The sequence below is a fragment of the Podarcis bocagei genome (assembly GCF_964188305.1).
Source record: "Podarcis bocagei genome assembly, chromosome: 3".
In the NCBI taxonomy this organism is placed as follows: Eukaryota; Metazoa; Chordata; class Lepidosauria; order Squamata; family Lacertidae; genus Podarcis; species Podarcis bocagei.
In genome coordinates this window covers 106,739,873-106,756,688 of record NC_138127.1, presented here as the reverse complement: position 1 = coordinate 106,756,688, position 16,816 = coordinate 106,739,873, and the positions used below count along the sequence as shown (strand labels likewise).

General features: G+C 48.5%; 1 protein-coding gene across 1 annotated transcript in view; it reads right to left on the bottom strand.

The window, feature by feature from the left end:
• XKR6 (XK related 6) overlaps nucleotides 1-16,816 on the bottom strand; it is a gene marked incomplete at its 5' end in the record, with an annotated part of 168,685 nt that overhangs the window by 110,289 nt on the left and 41,580 nt on the right. The window lies entirely within an intron of this gene.

Here is a 16,816-nt window from a genome sequence, read left to right as displayed (position 1 = left end):
AAATAGAAAGGAATGTAAGCTCTTTTTATATGCAACAACGGCAGCAAGAATATTATTGGCACAAAAATGGAAGCAAGAAGAATTACTGACAATAGAAGAATGGAGAATGAAATTAATGGACTATGCAGAACTAGACAAACTAACAGGAAGGATTCGAAATCGGCGGGACCAGAAATTCACAGAAGACTGGAGTAAATTTACAGATTACTTGAAAAGTATTTGTGATTATCAAACTACGTTTGTAGGTTTGCAAGAAGTTTTGTGAGGAGAATTATTGGAACTATTGCAAAAATGGATAAGGGGGAGGATGGATACTTAAGATAATTAAAGGCAATATGAGTTTAAGAAATGCATAAGAAGTGGTTAAAACGGTGGGTCATCAGAGGTGCTGATGGAAGTCCAAAAAAGATTGTATAAGTGATGAAGTTTTGTGGTATGTATTACAATTTATATGTTAAAATCAATAAAAATTATTATAAAAGAAAAAAAGAAAACATTTTTCTTAAGTTGAGATATTGTTCTTATATTTCATGTGAGAACGGGCCTTTTCAGTGGTGGCTCCCCGTTTGCGGAACGCTCTCCCCAGGGAAGCACGCCTGTTACAAGCTTTGTCAACTTTCAGGTGCCAGTTTAAGACAGCTGGGCCATCCTTTAGCACCCTTCAGCCAACCGCCACCTTCATGCATGAGGATATTCCGTTTGCGGCTTGCAACAAGCCGCAGTTCCTTGTTTCATCCAAACAAGGGGCTTGCGCAAACCACAGTTTGCAAACCAGGATCTCGTAGTCACAAAAGGATTTTTAGTCAGTGTCTGAATGCCTCCATCCTCTCCCCAGTCTTGGCTAAAGAAAGTGCCCTCATTAATCGGGCAGTAGAATTTTTAAAAAGTTATTAATAATAATGTAAGTGCTTTTAAAACCTCCCTTCTGTCACATATAGGAACGACTGTTCTAAGAGGATCTCTGCTATGATAGATGGGTTCATCACCTAAATAAATAAATTAATAATAATAATAATAATAATAATAATAATAATAATAATAATAATTTATTATTTTTACCTCGAGCATCTGGCTGGGTTTCTCTAGCCACTCTGGGCGGCTCCCAATCGAATATTAAAAACACAATACAGGACTAAACATTAAAAACTTCCTTAAACAGGGCTGCCTTCAGATGTCTTTTAAAAGTAGGATAGTTGCATATTTCCTTGACATCGGATGGGAGACAAGGAACCAAAGATGCTTCTCCATTCAGAAACATTGCTTTTACCAATCTAAAAATTCAACTAGCCAATTACTAGAAGACTCAAGTAAACCTCATACAAAAACCCACAGAGATGTATTTAATTGTGCTGCGGTCTTAATTACGGCTATTCTTCCAATGCAGAGTTCTTTTTGAAAGAACCAGTGCCTGCCATTTGCCCTCATCCTTCTTGGGGGATGTATTCACACGCACATATACCAATCTCAAACTAGGACTGCCGAGTGTTTAAACACGTCGAGAATTCCTCCCTCCTTATTTCACTTTGCAACCCCACTGCTGAGGACGCCAGCTTGCCACCGTGAGGTTTGCTCACTGCCAGCTCTAATCACCTGCGATTTCAAGATATAGAGGCTTGCGGGGCTGCTCGCGGGACCCCGTATAGGTTCTGACACACCATCTGGCCGGCTGTTGGGGTCTTCCCTTCCTGGAACTGTGAGGCAGGTGGGTTTTTCCGCCACTTACACCAAAGCTTCCCTCACCCCACAACACACTGTAATTGCTACATCAAAGCAGAACAGGGTTTCTCCCTTTATCATGAAATAAGTGTGTCTCCACCCTCATTCGTAGGCTGCCGTCCCTTGTGGAAAATGCAAGGCGCAACCGAGCCATTGCGGCCCATGCTCTAGCAACCTCCTGTTTAGACTACTGCAATGTGCTCTGCATGGAACAGCCCTTGAAGAGGGTTCAGGAGTTCTGCATACAGTGGTACCTCTGGTTATGGACTTAATTCGTTCCAGAGGTCCGTTCTTAACCTGAAACTGTTCTTAACCTGAAGCACCACTTTAGCTAATGGGGTCTCCCCCTGCCGCTGCACGATTTCTGTTCTCATCCTGAAGCAAAGTTCTTAACCTGAAGCACTATTTCTGGGTTAGCGGAGTCTGTAACCTGAAGCGTATGTAACCTGAAGTGCATGTAACCCTAGGTACCATGGTACAGTCATACCTCGGGATAAATGTGCTTCAAGTTAATTAATTTTGGGTTGCGCTCCGTGGCAACCCAGAAGTAGCAGAGCACGTTACAGTGGTAACCTGAAGCGTATGTAACCCGAGGTACCACCGTAATTGATGCAACAAAAAACAGCTTAAAATACAGTATAAAACATGAATAACAATAAATTCAGAATTCAAAAATCAATTTAGGGGGAAAACCCATCCAATAAACATTAGATGATCACCAGGGCTGGCTGGCTAAATTAGTCCTATTTGGGCCAGCGAGGAGACCAGGGGAGAATTAGCTGTGGGATCCCAGAGCGGGTAATCTTCATAAAAAGGGGAGAGGGAGGGAAGGAAGGGGAATAAAAGATCAGGCTAAATTCAAATTGAAAGCCAGGCGGAATAGCTCTGTCTTACAGGCCCGACGGAAGGAGGTTAAATCCTGCAGGGCCCTAGTCTCATGGGACAGAGCATTCCACCAGGTGGGAGCCATCACTGAGAAGGTCCTGGCCCTGGTGGAGGATTTCCTTAGGTCCTGGGACCTCTAAACTATGGTTATTCATGGACCTTAAGGTCCTCTGTGAGGCAGGCCAGGAGAGGGGGTCCCATATAGATAGGATAGAGGACAGATAGAGTTGTGTGACTGTAGACAGTATCCTACAAAGGTAAAAATCCTCATTTTCTTCTCCAGCCACTTTCCCCTCTGATCCTGCCCACCTTAGGCTCAAAAAGCCATTGGGGGGGAGGTCAGCTGCCCTGGAGGCTGAGGTGAGGAAAGGTGGAGCTTGAAATGCGGGCTGCCATTCCAGGGAAAATCCTGGCTTGCCTTCTCCAGGAGCTTTTTCTCCCAGGGTAAGGGGGCGGTGCGGTGCTCAGCTTCGCAGCATTAATTGCTCGCTCCTGAAGAATGGGAAATGCGTAGCGATTGCCCTGGAGAACTTCCCGGGGGAGTTTTCGCTGCTCTCCGTCTATATTTAGAAGACATACATTAAATAATAAAGGCAGGAGATGGAATCCCTCAGCCTGTAGCCCAAATGCAGAACCATAACTGAGAGAAGGAGGAGGAGGAGGAGGAGGAGGAGGAGGAGAAGCATCCTTTGAAATCCATTTTCTGATTCCACAACGTCATCACTTTTATCCTGCAAAGGTTTCCTGCCAATGACGATGCTGAACAGACCGCCATTCTTAGGTGAGCCTCTGCCTTTCATTTAGACTATGGTTACCATATTTTTTTCCAAAGAATCCGGGGACACTTTTTAAAAATAAAAATTCGTGCTTGATTATTTTAGGAAAGGGTTGCCCAGAGTTCTTGGCCTTTTTTAGGGAGGGGGACCCCAAAGTTGTCAGGAGTGCACCTTGACACAAGGCAGGCGGAGAGGCCATCTACAAACACACAAACACCCCCCAAAAAAGAGGTTGGGGTGGGGGGAGAGAGATATTGAGGAAAAGGTGCTCGCTGGTCTTGGGAAAACACGCATGAAAACACACACGCAAGGCTCCGTCTCTCTCTGTCTTGCAACGCAGTACAGCTCTTTTCTAGGCTTCTCCTCTTTTTCACCACCTCGCTTGCCCCCCCAACTTGGGTGTGCAGAGCCCGCAGCAGAAGAACGCCACGGGCTCCTCTGCTGCTGGTTCTTCTGTTCGATTTTGGGGCGAGCATTGATCAAGGAAACGAGCCAGAAGGAAGCTCTCTGGCTCACGCCTTGGTTTAAATAGCCCCCCCCCCCAGCCAGTGGATTGGCTGGCTGGAACTCTGACGTGGCCGGGACCTCCGGTGCTGCTCAGTCCCATGCCCCCCCCATGTTGCTTCGCCGGAAGTCCCCAGGCATAAATCCAGGGACATTAATTAAAAACCGGGGACATTCCAGGGACAGATTTTGTCTGGGGACAGATTGGTAAATCCGGGGCATAGCTGTCAACCATCCCTTATTTCAGTGTTTCCCAACCTTTTTTGGGCAAAGGCACACTTGTTTCATGAAAAAAATCTCGAGGCACACCACCATGCCAGATGGGGAAAGGTCACTTTTTACTTATGTAAAAAAAAATAAAAAAATAGTAACAGCATAGAAGGTAATGGTTAGGCTAGCATCCCTCTTCCAAATATGCTAGGTTTTTATTTGCAGGGACTGTTCTACATGGGAAAGCATTCAGCACTGTCATTCTCCCATCTGCCATCTGAATTGGTACTATTCTGGGTCAACTTACTCTGCTGCATGTGTAGAAGGGACTTGGTTAAGTAGATCAAGTATGTGGTATCCAGTGGGGAGGTTGAAAAGCTGGATTAATAATGAGCCTGCATTGAGGATTTGTCTTACCTTTTTTATGGCTTCATAGCAGGGTGTTGCTTATCACAGTGTTGTTTTAATAGGAGACACATTGCCCTGGGATCTTGCCACTGCTATACAGCTAGGAACCTGATATTATTGGTAAGGGCCTCTGTTTGCTTAGGCATTTTAATGCTTTTTAAAAAAATGAGTAAACATTCGTGTTTCAGCAGCAGCTGGTGAGACAGGAGACGAGAAATTTAAACAGAGTGGGTTCTAGGCAGTGCCCCCCCTTCACCTGGAAAAGGCAGGAAGAACTCTTTTGGGCTGCCTCCAAATTCTAATTTTCTTGAGTGCCACCTATAGGAGAACCATGAGTGGGTTAGGATGGCGGGCCAGACCTCGCCACCCTTTGGTGCCAGCCGTGATCTGGACAACTCAAGCCGTTGCCTCTGACTGAACCCGTTATGATTCTGCTCACAACCCCCCATCCCTTGGCGGGCCAGCGGGGTGGGGGGTGGGAAGGGGAGATAATATAGTGAAAGGGAAGCAATAGGGGCTGGAAACTGTGGTAGCAGAATTTCCGGCTGAAGCGCGAGATAGAAAATGTTATCAATTGCTTCTTCTTGTACAACTGCAGCCAGATCCTACCCGTATTTACTCTGGAGTAAGCCCTAGTTTGTTCACGGGGTTTTGCTCCCGCGTAAGTGTGCACGAGGGATGGCAGCCTTAAATATCGGGGAGACGCAGGAGTCGCCTGCGCTGCTGTAATTCCCCCTCCTTTTGGGGAGGGAGGCGCTGGGCTACTGTGTTTACTTGGAAGTCCCACGGAAGTTAATGCATTATTAGGCTACTACTGGCTTAAGCCGGTGCCCGCCTTCATCCCTAGGCGAGAGGCACAGAGTTCTGTTCCGCCCGGGCGCTGCCTCTTTAAACGAGCGTGTGGTTGAAGAAGGCGCTTGCCCAGCTCCCCTCTGCGCCTCGGAGGGTGGGTTTGAGCACGCGCAATGCGCCGCCCTCCCGCCCTGCGCCGCCGCCTCGCGCTCCTCCCTTTTGCGTGCGCTGCCCCGCCGCCGCCCCATTGGCCGGGTCCTGTCAGCTGATCCTGTGTTATTTCCTGTGTGTGTGTGTGAGGGGAGAATGGAGAGAGAAACCTCGGCACCACCACCGCGGAGCCGCCCCCGGCTCGACGCGGATCCTCGCCGCCGCCGCCCCGCCTCTCGCCGCCCGCCTCGCCCGCCTCCCTCCCACGGCACACCAGGCAACGTCTCACGGCACACTAGTGTGCCGCGGAACACCGGTTGGGAAACACTGCCTTATTTGGCAGGAAAGTCCCTTATCCCAGCGCCGTGTCCCGCTGCTGTCCCTTATTGATGGATGTCCCTTAAAATTCCCAGCTTTCAAAGGAAGCAGCTCCTCTCCCTCCCTCCCTGCCGGCCAGAGAGGAGGGAGGCTCCAACTGTGTTGCTTGGCTGCGTTGCTCACCCAATAAGGAGTCTGAGAACGACTGGGGGGGTGGAGCTTGCATGCCTTGTGCTGATCAAATCGGCCGCGTTGCCTGGGGACCCGCTTTTGCTCAGTGCTTCCCAGCTGAGAAGTGACGGTGGTTTTCCTTGCTGCATCCCCTTTGCGGGGTTGCTGCGCTGTGGGAACCACCGCTTGAGGCTTCGTTGGGCTGCTGGCTGGGCTTTCTGCCTTTGGCTCAGAGGGGCTCAGAAGTCGAACATACCTGTGTCCAAAAAATCCCTTATTTTGGCTGCTGATCCCTTATTTTTGAGGCTGCTGGTCCCTTATTTTCAAGGCTGTAAGTTGACAGCTATAATCCGGGGACTGTCCCCGGGAACTGGGGATGTCTGGTAACCCTAATTTAGACTGGATACAATGGGGATTCAGAGAGGACTGCCCCTCCCAAATTAAAAAAATCCCAAAGTGAAATAGGGCTATGCAATCCCCGGCTCCTGCTTGCCCTGCCCAGATGAAAATTACATAGGGCACTGCCTTAGACCAAGTCAGATGGTTGCGCCATCTAGCCTAGTAGTGTCCACACTGGCTGGAAGCAGGTTCCCAGGGTTTCAAGCAGGGAGTCTCTCTCAGCCCTACCCGGCTGAAGACATCTGAAGGCAGCCCTGTTTAGGGAAGCTTTTAATGTTTGATGTTTTATCGTGTTTTTAATTATCTGTTGGGAGCCTCCCAGAGTGGCTGGGGAAACGCAGCCAGATGGGCAGGGTATGTGTGTATGTATGTATGTACCGTATTTTTCGCTCTATAAGATGCACCTTTTCCCCTCCAAAAATTAAGGGGAAATGTGTGTGCGTCTTATGGAGTGAATGCAGGCTCCTTGGCTTCAGCGATAGCAACCCGAAGCCTCCTAAGCGCAGAGGGAGAGCTCCCCCCGCACTCCGGAGGCTTTGCGTTGCTTTCGTTGAAGCCGCCTGAAGCTCCCGGAACGCAGCGTGAACTCCCGCTGCGCTCCGGGGGCTTCAGGCAGCTATCTGCAAGCCTTCGGAGTGCAGTAGGAGTTCCCGCTGTGCTCCGAAGGCTTGCGGATAGCCGCCTGAATCCTGGAGAGCGAGTTGGGTCAGGGCACACCGATCCCTCTTGCTCTCCAGGCTTCGCTTCGCTGGAGAGGCGCTGCACAGTTTTCCCTCTCTGCGCAGCGCCCCTTCAGCGAAGCGGGAGGAGAAATGGAAGGGGCCCCGTTTCTCCTGCCGCTTCGCTGAAGGGGCACTGAGCAGAGAGGGGAAGAATTCCCCCCCCCCCGTTCTCCCCCTCCTATGGTCCGGTGCATCTTATAGAGCAAAAAATACGGTATGTATGTATGTATGTTTGTATGTATGTATAAATAAATAAATGGCCTAGGAAGGGGAAGGGACTTTCCTTCACTGGAGATTTGCAAGTGATGGCGGGACCTATCATAGGAACCCAAAGGGTGATCTAGTTCAGCCCTCTGCAACGCAGGAATATCAGACAAGCTCTTATGTCTCAAGGCTTACCTCTTTAAAACCTACCTTGCTGCAGAAAACGGCAGTGTGGTGTAGCTGAGAGTGCTTAAGTCTACTAGGGTTGATTCAGCGGTGCATTTCCTGAATGGGACGGGGTGAACAGACAAGAGGACCTCTTCGATCCCCTCTGATTCTACGATTCTAAGCAGAAGATCGGTCATGGGGATTGCCAACAGCCCAGAAGAAAGACGAAAGCATGGAAATCTTTGGAATCCATTCCTTTGACACGTTTAAATAAACTCCTGGGCAGCAAAAGTCTTGTAAAATAAAATTCAGCACGGCCACTGTAAATGAATTTTCATTTTACAAGAACTTTTATTAACTCCTGGTTTCTAAGTGCCCCAGACAGCACGAAAGTCTCTTCCGGAATGACAAGACAGGCTTAGCTTCTAAAGACCAGATCGAGGGAGAGCAACTGAGGACAGGCTCTCCCTACTCAAATGGCACTTAGGTCCCCAGTGCACACACTTACAGACAGACAGACAGACTCAGGTTCCATTCCCAGCAAGGCCAAATGAAAGGTTCAGGTAGTAGGTGATTCTTCAGAGAGCCAAATAATAACATAGGGAGCTACCTTATGTTGAGACTGTTAAGTTGTGGGTGAACATATCAGATGACACAGCGATTCCCCAAACAGCTCTTGTTTATTCACAGGTCAGAACAGAACTGAACTGAAGGGTTCAGCCAGCCTGCTTATATAGAGCTCCAGTACAACGTAACTGTAACAACTTTCTGTAACTATCCAATCACTGAACGTCACTTTTGATCCCTTATTTGCATATGTGGACCTGAACTATCTACAGTATCCCCCTGCTGGCCCAGGATGAGAACTTCAGTACATAACAGAGACAGATCATTGGAATGGAAATATTTAATAATTTCTTGGGACCAGATTACCTGGAAGACTGCCTGCCGCTGAATAAGATCACTCTAAGATCACTTAGATCATCTGGGGAAATTCTGCACATGGCATCACACACAGAGTATCATAGGCTGGAGACCCAAAAATGGGCTTTACCTGACCCATAAGATTGCACCCTGATTTATGTGCATGAATTCTCCCGAATCTCTGTCTTTTTGGCTTTTGTATTGTTTGGCTTTTGTATTGGTTGGACAGTGTTCTTGAAGCTACCAGCATGAGTCTGACCAAACTGTGGGAGGCAGTGAAAGACAGGATTGCCTGGCGTGCTCTGGTCCATGGGGTCACGAAGAGTCGGACACGACTAAACGACTAAACAACAACAATATTGTTTGATTGGTTTTAGGTTGCATTTTTTAAAAACAGATATTGTGTGTACAAAAATGCATATGCCGAGGGTATGGTGTGCATTAAAATGAGCCTATTGGTGAAAACAAGGCAGAAAAAATGTATTATTTTGGTGGAAATCACTTTGCAGAAATGTGTGTGTTTGGCAAAGTTGCGTACAACTGGTGAATGTTAGGGGGAATTTGCAGTGAAATGCAGGCGAAGCTTCACAAGCACTATTTTTAAAAAATGCAAATTGATGTGGGAAACGGAACTTAAGATCGGGAAAACGAGAAACTGAAAGAAGCTAAAATGGACGGATTCAGGCATCCCTCTCGCGAGGACAAAGCCAATCACTGATGGAAGGGATTCTCCTCTCCCAAGTACCAAAAATCACTGGGTTGAAAATCCAACACTAGTTAGAGATGTAAGAAACTCCCAAATGGATGCAATAATGAGAAAGCTTTACAATACTTGTTCTGCATGGTACAGTGGCATGCAGTTAAGTCTCCGAGCTGAGAAGAGATCCTCTTTCTCTCTCTCTCTCTCTGTCTCTCTCTCTCTCACACACACACACACACACAAACACACACAAATGGAACACAGTGCTGTCTTACAGCCCACCACCTACTCCAAAGGCTAGCAACATGAACAGATTCAGAAAGGATGATGAAAATACGAGACTCCATAAATCAGTGCATGTGCGTGCGCACACACACACACACACACACACACACACACACACACACCCCAGCCGTCCTTTGTCTACAGAGGGGAAGCCTTAAAAATGGAGTACTAAGAAGAGCCCTACTGGATCAGGCCAAGGGACCAGCTAGATGCCCCCATAGGAAACCCCCCCCCCAGCAGGATCCAAGCACAACAGCACCCAGTTGATGGAACCCTGTGGTTCCATCAATTGGGATCCAGAGGCATGATGCGTCTGACAGTGGAGGAAGAACACGGCCAACACAGTCTGGGTCCATTCCATCAGGAAGACGACCAGTGACCACTGGGGTGTCTCCACCTCCTGCCTCCTAGAAAGAGCACAGGAAGCTGCCTTATTGTGATGGCCGGGGACTCAGGCTCGGACTCGGAACCAGAGGAGTCTCAGTCCACACCGGATCCTTTGCCTCAGGCGGCATCTGAACCTAGTCTGGGGCCTGATCTTGAAGAGTCCCAGTCTGCACAGGTTCCCCTGCAGCAAACACCAGCTGGGCCGAGCCAGGGGCCTGAGCCTGCCCTGGCTCCAGATGTGGGGATGACCTTGTTGCCTCCAGCTGGGCCATCACTTACAGCTGCTCCACTACCGGTTGGGTCAGGGGAGGCTGAGGCGGCCCCTGGGTCTAGTAAGCCACCGACGTCTCCTGAGTTCCAGAGACTGAGATCTGAGAGAAGGAGAGACCTGAGTACTTGCAGGAGGAGTGCTCGCCTTCGGGTGAGACAGGGAGGTGAGTCGCCGGAGGATCAGGACCAGCTGTTACCCCAACAAAGATAAAAGGCTGTCAGACCCCACCCCAGGTTGCGGGAGCAACATTGCTGTATGCCAGATCCTGTACCTGTCCTTGTCTGGTTTCCTGCCTTGTGTCCTACCTTGACCCTGTTGGACTGACTCCTAGTGGAACCTACGGATTCTGGACCGGACCTGGACCACGTTTCACGGGTTACCCCCGGGCCCAGCACACTTATACAGAGTCAAAGTGTTGGTCACTCTAGCTCAGTATTGTTACATTGATTGGAAGAGGCTCTCCAGGGCTGCAGGTGAGGACTGTTTCTTAGCTTTCCTTGAGATGCTGTCAGGGGTGAAACCTGGGACCTTCTGCCTGCAAAGGAGATGCTCTACCACCGATGTCCGGCCCCTCCATGCCTCCTTCATGGGTTCGCTGCATTTGTAGCCCTTTTACCCATCGGAAGGGGTGGGAATGCCCTCCCTGCCTTCCACCAACGCCTCCAGTGAGTCAAAAGCAGGTAAATTCACTGTTGTGCAACAGAGCAGCTAACCTTGCTGAACAAAGGTCTTCTACATATAGCCGCCCCCATTTTCAATTTGGAAGTCGCTGAATCATAGAGTTGGAAGTGATCTAATCGAACTCTGTGCAATGGAAGAATCTGAGCTAGAGAATTCCTGGCAGATAACCATCCAAACTCTGTTCAAAATGTCCAATGGAGGAGAGTCCAACACCTTCCAAGGTAGAACCTTATGTTTTGTCCCTATTGAAGTTTGTTTTGTTACTTTCGGCCCAGCTCACTGATCCGTTAAGAGCCAGAATGGCGTGGTGGTTAAGAGCGGTGGACTTGTAATCTGGTGAACCGGGTTCGCTTCCCCGCTCCTCCACATGCAGCTGCTGGGTGACCTTAGGCCAGTCACACTTCTCTGAAGTCTCTCAGCCTCACTCACCTCACAGAGTGTTTGTTGTGGGGGAGGAAGGGAAGGGAGATTGTTAGCTGCTTTGAGACTCCTTTAAAAAGGTAAAGGGACCCCTGACCATTAGGTAAAGTCGTGACCAACTCTGGGGTTGCGGCGCTCATCTCGCTTTACTGGCCGAGGGAGCTGGCATACAGCTTCCGGGTCATGTGGGCAGTATGACTAAGCCGCTTCTGGCGAACCAGAGCAGCACACAGAAACGCTGTTTACCTTCCCGCCAGAGCAGTACCTGTTTATCTATTTGCACTTCATGCTTTCGAACTGCTGGGTTGGCAGGAGCAGGGACCGAGCAATGGGAGCTCACCCTGTTCTGGGGATTCGAACCACCGACCTTCTGATCAGCAAGCCCTAGGCTCTGTGGTTTAACCCACAGCGCCACCCGCGTCCCCTTGAGACTCCTTAGGGTAGTGATAAAGCAGGATATCAAATCCAAAACTACTGGAAGGTGTATCTTAGTGCAGAGCTTGCCCTGGCTGTTCCTTTCAAAAATGCCTCTCCCTCACCCCACCAAAGCTGCCCATGGCTAAGCAAAATGAAGATGGAGAGGTTGTCAGTCTCAAGAACATTATTCTGAGATAACCTTTATGCACCCAAATCGAGAACTCCAGGGTGTTGGCAGCCAAATCCCCTTGGTGGCTCTCACAGGCCGTTCACAAGTTCCCATGGCGTTTCTCAGGGGAGTGATTAGTACCAGCTCTTGCAGGCCACAACCCTGCCATCATTTATCCTGGGAAGAAATGAGGGAGAGAGCTGAGCATCCTTTCCCCAGGAGCTGCTGCTTCCTTGCAAAGGATGACTGCTCAGTGGTGTCAGGGACATGGCAGGAGCATTTGACCCACCCCAGTCAGTCACTGGGAATTGTGGACCCTCAATCACAGAAGAGAAGTAGCGTGTGAAATGGACATCACCATCATAATTGGTAGGCAGTAAGAAAGCTATGGACCAGTCAGGCATGGACTTTAGCAGATCTCAGCATGACTGCTGCCCTTCCAGCCATAGTGAGTAAACTCAGGGAGTCTAGACTGGAGAATAGAGATGTAACTACTTGTGATCTGGGAATACCAGTAGGCCCATGGGACTCAAAAGTCACAATCCCTAAAGACCAGCTACTACTTCTCTGCTCCCTCCACCACTAACCGAAGGCAAAGCTTGCAGACATATCACAGAATAACAGAATCCTGATGTTTAGTCGGAATCTCCTTTTTGGGTAACCTGAATCCATTATAAAAAAATTCCTTCCAGTAGCACCTTAGAGACCAACTAAGTTTGTTATAGGTATGAGCTTTCGTGTGCGTGCATACTACTTTAGATACACTGAAACAGAAATCACCAGACCCTACCTGGAACTGGATCCATTGGTTTGGGATATACCCTCCAGAGCAAGAGAAAACAAGCTTTCTCAGTCTTCCACGAGACAGCCCTTCAGATATTTGAAGATGGCTTTCATATTTCCTCCCCTCTGGGTGAAACAGACCCAACTCCCTCAACCGCTCTTCATGTCTCAGTAATTCCTGGCAGAAGACCACCCAAACTCTGTTTAGAAACCCCTAGTGAAGGAGACTCCAGACATTTCCAAGGGAGTCCACTCCATTGTCAAATAGCTCTTTACCATTGGAAAGTCCAGAGTTGGAGGAAATGCCCAGTTCTGCCATCTTTGTTGTTGTTTAGTCACTTAGTCGTGTCTGACTCAGCGTGACCCCATAGACCAGAGCACGCCAGGCACTCCTGTCTTCCACTGCCTCCTGCAGTTTGGTCAAACTCATGTTCACAGCTTCAAGAACATTGTCCAACCATCTCGTCCTCTGTCATTCCCTTCTCCTTTCCCAACATCAGGGTCTTTCCCAGGGAGTCTTCTCTTCTCGTGAGGTGGCCAAAGTCTTGGAGCCTCAGCTTCAGGATCTGTCCTTCCAGTGAGCACTCAGGGTTGATTTCCTTCAGAATGGATAGGTTTGATCTTCTTGCAGTCCATGGGACTCTCAAGAGTCTCCTCTAGCACCAGAATTCAAAAGCATCAATTCTTCGGTGACCAGCCTTCTTTATGGTCCAGCTCTCACTTCCATACTACCACAACCACCACAATGTAGGAACTCCGGAACTAGGACACTTAGATCTTTGGTTGGTTTCTGAGCAAGTCCATGTTCTCCTCTGGCAGTCATCTGGCTGGCACTTGACTGACTTCTGCCTGCAGAAATTATTTGCTTGACTTGACTGGAGAACTACACAGCAAACTTGGGAGAAGTGCAAATAAGTGTTTTAGTTCTCATATTATTTCAGTAAGTGTCAGTTCAGTAGTGCCTACGGATGTGAACTGAAACAAATTCCTTCATTCCATCCATCCATCCATTCATCCCTACACTGAAGTGGCAAAGTTCACCGAAGGAATCAAGGAATCTTTGCCAGATGTTACCGTTAGGTTCAGATGTTACTGGCGTGGTACATGCATCAGTCAAATCGTGTCATTTGTTCAACCCAAATTATTATCAAGATTTTACCAAGGGCATCTGTGACTGATGATGCGCCAAAAGAATTTACATATGTGATAGTGTTGGGCCATTTCAAACAGCGGTAACTTTTAGAATCCCCAGAACGCTGACCTCTCTGAGTATACGGTGACCTGTCAAATCAAAGGAATTCTGTCCATTAGAGCGGAATGGGGTTTCAGTGATGAGGCCCATTTGTCTTCCTCCTTTAACAAAGGGATTCGGACATTTTAACTGGGGGGGGGGGACTCGGTGTGTTCTTAAATACAGAACCGCTAACGACATCTTCCTGGAATACTCTGGGGATCAACTCAATATCAATATCACATATTTCTCCTGGGTGATGAAAGCACATTACAGGCTGATAAAAGGCAATCGCTGTTCGTTTTTACAAGCCTCTGCAGATGAGCGATTTATTAGATGCTCAGGAAAACTGGAGGGGGAGAAGAAGGGTGAAAGGGAGGGAAAAGGAGGAACACCAGCAGCTGTGGGCTCCATCAAGGAGCCTTGCTGAAATCACCTTCTGTTGCGCCAATTACGGGGGTTTGTCCTAGCCAGTTATTCTCTGCTAATTGGCGTTCCTTTCCGTTTGCAAGAAAGCAATAACCATGTGACTAATGCTCAGAAATAGCATTTATGACAGTTTGGTTACTGTAGGATTCTGGTGGTGGTGCAGAGAGAGAGAGAGGCAGAAACGAAACAGGGGTGCAGAAGGATCAGGGACCCAATAATGTTGATGTGATTATTGAATTGCCTGGGAAGGAATACACCCACTCAGACCAAGCTTGTGGATAACTTTTTGGAAATATTGTGTGCAGCCCCTGTGCATGACTACCTACGAATCTCTACTCAGAGGTAAATCCTGTTTCTCAAGGGCTCATCCAGACCACTAGATCGGAGTGAATGTCAATCAGGCTTTCTCAGGATTGACGGTTGCGTTGATTTATTGCTAAAGAGCGTGAAATCAGCAGGGGGACAGAAAAACCACCTGGACTTGTGCTTTCTAGGCATCAGACTAGAAGTGCATACCCTCCAACATTTCCCTAATGAAAATAGGGATAATAATAATAATAATAATAATAATAATAATAATAATAATAATAATTTCTTTATGCCCCACCCACCCATCTGTCTGGGTTGCCCCAGCCACTCTGGGTGGCTTCCACCTCAAATAGAAACATAGTAAAACTTCACAAGGCTGCCTTCAAATGTCATCTAAAGGTTGTGCAGCTGCTTTTCTCTTTGCCTAGTGGGTTGCATAACTCAATTCCTCCAACATTTCTCCAATGAAAATAGGGACATCCTAAGGAAAGGTGACAGCAGTCACGAAATTAAAAGACGCCCGCTTCTTGGGAGAAAAGTGATAACAAACCTAGACAGCATCTTAAAAAGCAGAGACGTCACCTTGCCAACAAAGGTCTGTATAGTAAAAGCTCTGGTTTCCCCAGTAGTGATGTATGGAAGTGAGAGCTGGACCATAAAGAAGGCTGATCGCCAAAGAATGGATGCTTTTGAATTATGGTGCTGGAGGAGACTCTTGAGAGTCCCGTGGACTGCAAGAAGATCAAACCGATCCATTCTGAAGGAAATTAGCCCTGAGTGCTCACTGGAAGGACAGATCATGAAGCTGAGGCTCCAAGACTTTGGCCACCTCATGAGAAGAGAAGACTCCCTGGGAAAGACCCTGATGTTGGGAAAGATGGAGGGCACAAGGAGAAGGGGACGACAGAGGACGAGATGGTGGGACAGTGTTCTCGAAGCTACCAGCATGAGTTTGACCAAGGCAGTAGAAGACAGGAGTGCCTGGCATGCTCTGGTCCAGGGGGTGACAAAGAGTCGGACATGACTAAATGACTAAACAACAACAACAACAACCTCTCCCTTAGTGGGTTGTGCAAACCTCTACTCTGTACTGTAGAACACTTTTTATAGGGTGGTGGGCACTGGGGTTGAGTTTATGGAACCAAGGCAGAAGGGTTAGAAATCGCTGAACTAGACCAGCCTCTGCCAACCAGGTGCCCTCCGCTGATGGCAGTTGTGAGTCCCACATGCCTGGCAGGGAGCACCCGGTTGCCAAAGGTTGATCCAGGCATGGCAGCAAAGCAATCCGCTACCTAGGATTCTCCCAAACTCTTTCAAATGCCCATTCTAACTTGCAATATTGAAAACGATGAGGGAGCCTTGCCTGGGGGCCCTGGGGGACAGATGAGCCTCTGTGCGCCTTCGACTCTACCTGGGCAGTTCATAAATAAGACTTCCCCTGACGTCCCTGTTCCATAGTCTGATCAGGAGCTGATTTATGATCATTGAAACGTCTCTCCTTCTGTCTAGGTCAGCTCTCACTTTCCTGAGATTGTTTTGCTCTTAAAGGGGCATCGCCAGCGCTAGCTAGCAAGCAATTGCTGGGTGTGTGTATCCTTCTCTCTTCCTCCTGCTCCTCGGGCTCCTGGCAGCGCCAGGCTCAGATGAGGTGTTTGCCAAGGGCAGTATGGTGCAGTGGTTAGAGTGCTGAGATAAGACCCGGGTTTCGAATTCCCACAAGGCCATGAAATGCTCCCTGGATGACCTTGGGCCAGGTACTCACTTGACCCGCCTTACAAGGTTGTTGTGAGGAGAGCTCTTTAGCCACCTTGAGCTCCATGGAGGAAAAGGTGAGAAATGCAAGAAAATAAGTAAATTTAAAGGCCACGTTGTCGTACCACTACAAACAGATGTGGCTTCCCCTAAAGGATATCAAGGAACTGCAATTTATTAAGGACGCTGGGAGTGGTCGGGAGACTCTTATCCCCTTCAGGGTGCTACAATTCCCAGAATTCTCTAGGAAGAAGGGTTGACTGTTGCTGACCTTTAAAGCCCTATGCGACCTAGGACCCACATACCTAAGGGACCACCTCTCCTGGTATGCCCCGCGGAGGACCTTAAGGTCCACAAATGACAACATTTTGGAGGTCCCAAGTCGCAAGGTGGTTAGATTGGTCTCAACTAGGGCCAGGGCCTTTTCAGTACTGGCCCCGACTTGGTGGAACGCTCTGTCACAAGAGACTACGGCCCTGCGGGACTTGACATCTTTTCCGCAGGGCCTGCAAGACAGAGCTGTTCCGCCTGGCCTTTGGTTTGGACTTAGTCTGACCCTTATGTTTCCCTCCCCTTATGGTTTTCATCTATGGGCTCCTTTTAAAATTAGGCTGCATTTTAAATTGCATTTTAAC